The sequence below is a fragment of the Alligator mississippiensis genome, unplaced genomic scaffold, assembly GCF_030867095.1.
Source record: "Alligator mississippiensis isolate rAllMis1 unplaced genomic scaffold, rAllMis1 scaffold_180, whole genome shotgun sequence".
Taxonomy (NCBI): domain Eukaryota; kingdom Metazoa; phylum Chordata; order Crocodylia; family Alligatoridae; genus Alligator; species Alligator mississippiensis.
Window position 1 is genome coordinate 3341 of NW_026775283.1, and position 6660 is coordinate 10000.

Consider the following 6660-nt stretch of genomic DNA (forward strand, 5'->3'; position numbering starts at 1 on the left):
TAGATGCGGCACCCGGCCCAGCCACCGGGGCCAACCGCCGAAAGTGTCCGCCCTCCTGGAGCGAAGGCCCGGGCAAGGCCCGTTTGAAAAACCTCATACGGACTTCCGGAGCGCGAGCCCGGGCGCCAGGTCGACCCAGGGCCGACCTCCCGGGCCCCAGAGAGGCACGTCTCCGCCGCGGAAGCCGCCTGATGCCCGCGCCGAAGGCCCCCGGGCCCGCCCGGCCTCCGCGCAGGGCACCGGGGAGAAGTAGGAATCGTGGCCGGGCTCCTGGAACTCCTGCCCGGCCTGCCCCGCGGAAGCATGCCGGGTTCTCCCGCCGCGCCGTGCAGGTTCTTCCGCCCCTCGCCGGGGTAGCCGGGCTCCAACCGCTGGGCCCCGCAGCGTGGAAGGGCCCCTGCGAGTCGCCCCCCGGCCTGCACGCCCGCCGTGCAGTCGACCGGGTCGAAGCCGGAATCGCGGCCGGGTTCCTGGAACTCTCGCCCGGCCTGCCCGCCCGGCCCGCCCCCCGGGCCGGGGCTCCAGTCGACTTGGAGCCAAACTCGGTTTTGACCCCCTCCTGCAGCACGGTCCGGCCCCGGAGGTTCCTCCGTCCGACCTCCTGGAACCCAAGATGGGCATCTAGGGTCCCGAAATCCGTGTCCCCGAAAATCTCCGCGAACCTTTCCTGGCAATATTGTAGATGCGGCACCCGGCCCAGCCACCGGGGGCAACCGCCGAAAGTGTCCGCCCTCCTGGAGCGAAGGCCCGGGCAAGGCCCGTTTCAAAAACCTCATACGGACTTCCGGAGCGCGAGCCCCGGCGCCAGGTCGACCCAGGGCCGACCTCCCGGGCCCCAGAGAGGCTCGTCTCCGCCGCGGAAGCCGCCCGCCGCCCGCGGCGAAGGCCCCCGGGCCCGCCCGGCCTCCGGGCAGGGCACCGGGGAGAAGTAGGAATCGTGGCCGGGCTCCTGGAACTCCTGCCCGGCCTGCCCCGCGGAAGCATGCCGGGTTCTCCCGCCGCGCCGTGCAGGTTCTTCCGCCCCTCGCCGGGGTAGCCGGGCTCCAACCGCTGGGCCCCGCAGCGTGGAAGGGGCCCTGCGAGTCGCCGCCGGCCTGCACGCCCGCCGTGCAGTCGACCGGGTCGAAGCCGGAATCGCGGCCGGGTTCCTGGAACTCTCGCCCGGCCTGCCCGCCCGGCCCGCCCCCCGGGCCGGGGCGCCAGTCGACATGGAGCCAAACTCGGTTTTGACCCCCTCCTGCAGCACGGTCCGGCCCCGGAGGTTCCTCCGTCCGACCTCCTGGAACCCAAGATGGGCATCCAGGGTCCCGAAATCCGTGTCCCCGAAAATCTCCGCGAACCTTTCCTGGCAATATTGTAGATGCGGCACCCGGCCCAGCCACCGGGGGCAACCGCCGAAAGTGTCCGCCCTCCTGGAGCGAAGGCCCGGGCAAGGCCCGTTTCAAAAACCTCATACGGACTTCCGGAGCCCGAGCCCCGGCGCCAGGTCGACCCAGGGCCGACCTCCCGGGCCCCAGAGAGGCTCGTCTCCGCCGCGGAAGCCGCCCGCCGCCCGCGCCGAAGGCCCCCGGGCCCGCCCGGCCTCCGGGCAGGGCACCGGGGAGAAGTAGGAATCGTGGCCGGGCTCCTGGAACTCCTGCCCGGCCTGCCCCGCGGAAGCATGCCGGGTTCTCCCGCCGCGCCGTGCAGGTTCTTCCGCCCCTCGCCGGGGTAGCCGGGCTCCAACCGCTGGGCCCCGCAGCGTGGAAGGGCCCCTGCGAGTCGCCCCCCGGCCTGCACGCCCGCCGTGCAGTCGACCGGGTCGAAGCCGGAATCGCGGCCGGGTTCCTGGAACTCTCGCCCGGCCTGCCCGCCCGGCCCGCCCCCCGGGCCGGGGCTCCAGTCGACATGGAGCCAAACTCGGTTTTGACCCCCTCCTGCAGCACGGTCCGGCCCCGGAGGTTCCTCCGTCCGACCTCCTGGAACCCAAGATGGGCATCTAGGGTCCCGAAATCCGTGTCCCCGAAAATCTCCGCGAACCTTTCCTGGCAATATTGTAGATGCGGCACCCGGCCCAGCCACCGGGGGCAACCGCCGAAAGTGTCCGCCCTCCTGGAGCGAAGGCCCGGGCAAGGCCCGTTTCAAAAACCTCATACGGACTTCCGGAGCCCGAGCCCCGGCGCCAGGTCGACCCAGGGCCGACCTCCCGGGCCCCAGAGAGGCTCGTCTCCGCCGCGGAAGCCGCCCGCCGCCCGCGCCGAAGGCCCCCGGGCCCGCCCGGCCTCCGGGCAGGGCACCGGGGAGAAGTAGGAATCGTGGCCGGGCTCCTGGAACTCCTGCCCGGCCTGCCACGCGGAAGCATGCCGGGTTCTCCCGCCGCGCCGTGCAGGTTCTTCCGCCCCTCGCCGGGGTAGCCGGGCTCCAACCGCTGGGCCCCGCAGCCTGGAAGGGCCCCTGCGAGTCGCCCCCCGGCCTGCACGCCCGCCGTGCAGTCGACCGGGTCGAAGCCGGAATCGCGGCCGGGTTCCTGGAACTCTCGCCCGGCCTGCCCGCCCGGCCCGCCCCCCGGGCCGGAGCTCCAGTCGACTTGGAGCCAAACTCGGTTTTGACCCCCTCCTGCAGCACGGTCCGGCCCCGGAGGTTCCTCCCTCCGACCTCCTGGAACCCAAGATGGGCATCTAGGGTCCCGAAATCCGTGTCCCCGAAAATCTCCGCGAACCTTTCCTGGCAATATTGTAGATGCGGCACCCGGCCCAGCCGCCGGGGGCAACCGCCGAAAGTGTCCGCCCTCCTGGAACGAAGGCCCGGGCAAGGCCCGTTTGAAAAACCTCATACGGACTTCCGGAGCCCGAGCCCCGGCGCCAGGTCGACCCAGGGCCGACCTCCCGGGCCCCAGAGAGGCTCGTCTCCGCCGCGGAAGCCGCCCGCCGCCCGCGGCGAAGGCCCCCGGGCCCGCCCGGCCTCCGGGCAGGGCACCGGGGAGAAGTAGGAATCGTGGACGGGCTCCTGGAACTCCTGCCCGGCCTGCCACGCGGAAGCATGCCGGGTTCTCCGGCCGCGCCGTGCAGGTTCTTCCGCCCCTCGCCGGGGTAGCCGGGCTCCAACCGCTGGGCCCCGCTGCCTGGAAGGGGCCCTGCGAGTCGCCGCCGGCCTGCACGCCCGCCGTGCAGTCGACCGGGTCGAAGCCGGAATCGCGGCCGGGTTCCTGGAACTCTCGCCCGGCCTGCCCGCCCGGCCCGCCCCCCGGGCCGGAGCGCCAGTCGACATGGAGCCAAACTCGGTTTTGACCCCCTCCTGCAGCACGGTCCGGCCCCGCAGGTTCGCCCGTCCGACCTCCTGGAACCCAAGATGGGCATCTAGGGTCCCGAAATCCGTGTCCCCGAAAATCTCCGCGAACCTTTCCTGGCAATATTGTAGATGCGGCACCCGGCCCAGCCACCGGGGGCAACCGCCGAAAGTGTCCGCCCTCCTGGAGCGAAGGCCCGGGCAAGGCCCGTTTGAAAAACCTCATACGGACTTCCGGAGCGCGAGCCCGGGCGCCAGGTCGACCCAGGGCCAACCTCCCGGGCCCCAGAGAGGCACGTCTCCGCCGCGGAAGCCGCCTGATGCCCGCGCCGAAGGCCCCCGGGCCCGCCCGGCCTCCGGGCAGGGCACCGGGGAGAAGTAGGAATCGTGGCCGGGCTCCTGGAACTCCTGCCCGGCCTGCCCCGCGGAAGCATGCCGGGTTCTCCCGCCGCGCCGTGCAGGTTCTTCCGCCCCTTCGCCGGGGTAGCCGGGCTCCAACCGCTGGGCCCCGCAGCCTGGAAGGGCCCCTGCGAGTCGCCCCCCGGCCTGCACGCCCGCCGTGCAGTCGACCGGGTCGAAGCCGGAATCGCGGCCGGGTTCCTGGAACTCTCGCCCGGCCTGCCCGCCCGGCCCGCCCCCCGGGCCGGAGCTCCAGTCGACATGGAGCCAAACTCGGTTTTGACCCCCTCCTGCAGCACGGTCCGGCCCCGGAGGTTCCTCCGTCCGACCTCCTGGAACCCAAGATGGGCATCTAGGGTCCCGAAATCCGTGTCCCCGAAAATCTCCGCGAACCTTTCCTGGCAATATTGTAGATGCGGCACCCGGCCCAGCCACCGGGGGCAACCGCCGAAAGTGTCCGCCCTCCTGGAGCGAAGGCCCGGGCAAGGCCCGTTTGAAAAACCTCATACGGACTTCCAGGGCCGGAGCCCCGGCGCCAGGTCGACCGCGGGCCTCCCTCCCGGGGCCCAGCACGGCTCGTCTCCCCCGCGGGAGCAGCCCGCTGCCCGCGCCGAAGGCCCCCGGACCCGCCCGGCCTCCGGGCAGGGCACCGGGGAGAAGTAGGAATCGCGGCCGGGCTCCTGGAACTCTCGCCCGGCCAAGCCGCTCGGCCCGCCCCTGGGCCGGAGCTCCAGTCGACATGGAGCCAAACTCGCGGTTGAACCTCTCCTGCAGCACGGTCCGGCCCCGGAGGTTCCTCCGTCCGACCTCCTGGAACCCAAGATGGGCATCTAGGGTCCCGAAAACCGTGTCCCCGAAAATCTCCGCGGACCTTTCCTGGCAATATTGTAGATGTGGCACCCGGCCCAGCCGCCGGGAGCAACCGCCGAAAGTGTCCGGCCTCCTGGAGCGAAGGCCCGGGCACGGCCCGTTTGAAAATCCTCATACGGACTTCCAGGGCCGGAGCTCGGGAGCCAGGTCGACCCCGGGCCTCCCTCCCGGGCGTTAGGGCGGCTCGTCTCCCCCGCGGGAGCAGCCCGCTGCCCGCGCCGAAGGCCCCCGGACCCGCCCGGCCTCCGGGCAGGGCACCGGGGAGAAGTAGGAATCGCGGCCGGGCTCCTGGAACTCTCGCCCGGCCAGGCCGCCCGGCCCGCCCCCCGGGCCGGAGCTCCAGTCGACATGGAGCCAAACTCGGGGTTGAACCTCTCCTGCAGCACGGTCCGGCCCCGGAGGTTCCTCCGTCCGGCCTCCTGGAACCCAAGATGGGCATCTAGGGTCCCGAAACCCGTGTCCTCGAAAATCTCCGCGAACCTTTCCTGGCAATATTGTAGATGCGGCACCCGGCCCAGCCGCCGGGGGCAACCGCCGAAAGTGTCCGCCCTCCTGGAGCGAAGACCCGGGCAAGGCCCGTTTGAAAAACCTCATACGGACTTCCGGAGCCCGAGCCCCGGCGGCAGGTCGACCCAGGGCCCACCTCCCGGGCCCCAGAGAGGCTCGTCTCCGCCGCGGAAGCCGCCTGCCGCCCGCGCCGAAGGCCCCCGGGCCCGCCCGGCCTCCGGGCAGGGCACCGGGGAGAAGCCGGAATCGCGGCCGGGCTCCTGGAACTCTCGCCGGGCAGGCCGCCCGGCCCGCCCCGGGGCCGGAGCTCCAGTCGACATGGAGCCAAACTCGGTTTTGACCCCCTCCTTCGGAACGGTCCGGCCCCGGAGGTTCCTCCGTCCGAGCTCCTGGAACCCAAGATGGGCATCTAGGGTCCCGAAACCCGTGTCCTCGAAAATCTCCGCGAACCTTTCCTGGCAATATTGTAGATGCGGCACCCGGCCCAGCCGCCGGGGGCAACCGCCGAAAGTGTCCGCCCTCCTGGAGCGAAGGCCCGGGCAAGGCCCGTTTGAAAAACCTCATACGGACTTCCGGAGCCCGAGCCCCGGCGCCAGGTCGACCCAGGGCCAACCTCCCGGGCCCCAGAGAGGCTCGTCTCCCCCGCGGGAGCAGCCCGCCGCCCGCGCCGAAGGCCCCCGGACCTGCCCGGCCTCCGGGCAGGGCACCGGGGAGAAGCCGTAATCGCGGCCGGGCTCCTGGAACTCTCGCCCGGCCCGCCCCTGGGCCGGAGCTCCAGTCGACATGGAGCCAAACCCGGGGTTGAGCCCCTCCTGCAGCACGGTCCGGTCCCGGAGGTACCCCTGCCCGACCTCCTGGAACCCAAGATGGGCAACTAGGGTCCCGAAAACCGTGTCCCCGAAAATCTCCGCGGACCTTTCCTGGCAATATTGTAGATGCGGCACCCGGCCCAGCCACCGGGGGCAACCGCCGAAAGTGTCCGCCCTCCTGGAGCGAAGGCCCGGGCACGGGCCGTTTGAAAAACCTCATCGGGACTTCCAGGGCCGGAGCCCCGGCGCCAGGTCGACCCCGGGCCTCCCTCCCGGGGCCCAGCACGGCTCGTCTCCCCCGCGGGAGCAGCCCGCCGCCCGCGCCGAAGGCCCCCGGACCTGCCCGGCCTCCGGGCAGGGCACCGGGGAGAAGTCGGAATCGCGGCCGGGCTCCTGGAACTCCCGCCCGGCCTGCCCCGCGGAGTCCTGCCCGGGCTCCCGCCGCCTTGGCCCGGGACGACCACCCCTCGGCGGGGTGCCTGGGCTCCGACCCCGGAGGCCCGGGTCCCTGCCGGGGCCCTTGGACCCGCCCCCGGGCTGCCCTTCCACGGAGCCCTTGACCGGGACGAAATCGGAATTGTGGCCGAGCTCCTGGAACTCTCGCCCGGCCTGACCGCCTTCTCCGGCCCTTTTCCGGTTTTCCCCGTTGACCTGGCTCCAAACTCGGGTTTGGCCCCTCAACACGGCAGGGTTCTGCCCCGAAGATCCCTCTGACCGGCTTTCTGGAACCGAACATGGGCATTGAGGGTCCTTAAAAACGTGTTCTCGAAAATCTCCGCGAACGTTTCTTGGCTATATTGTAGATGCGGCA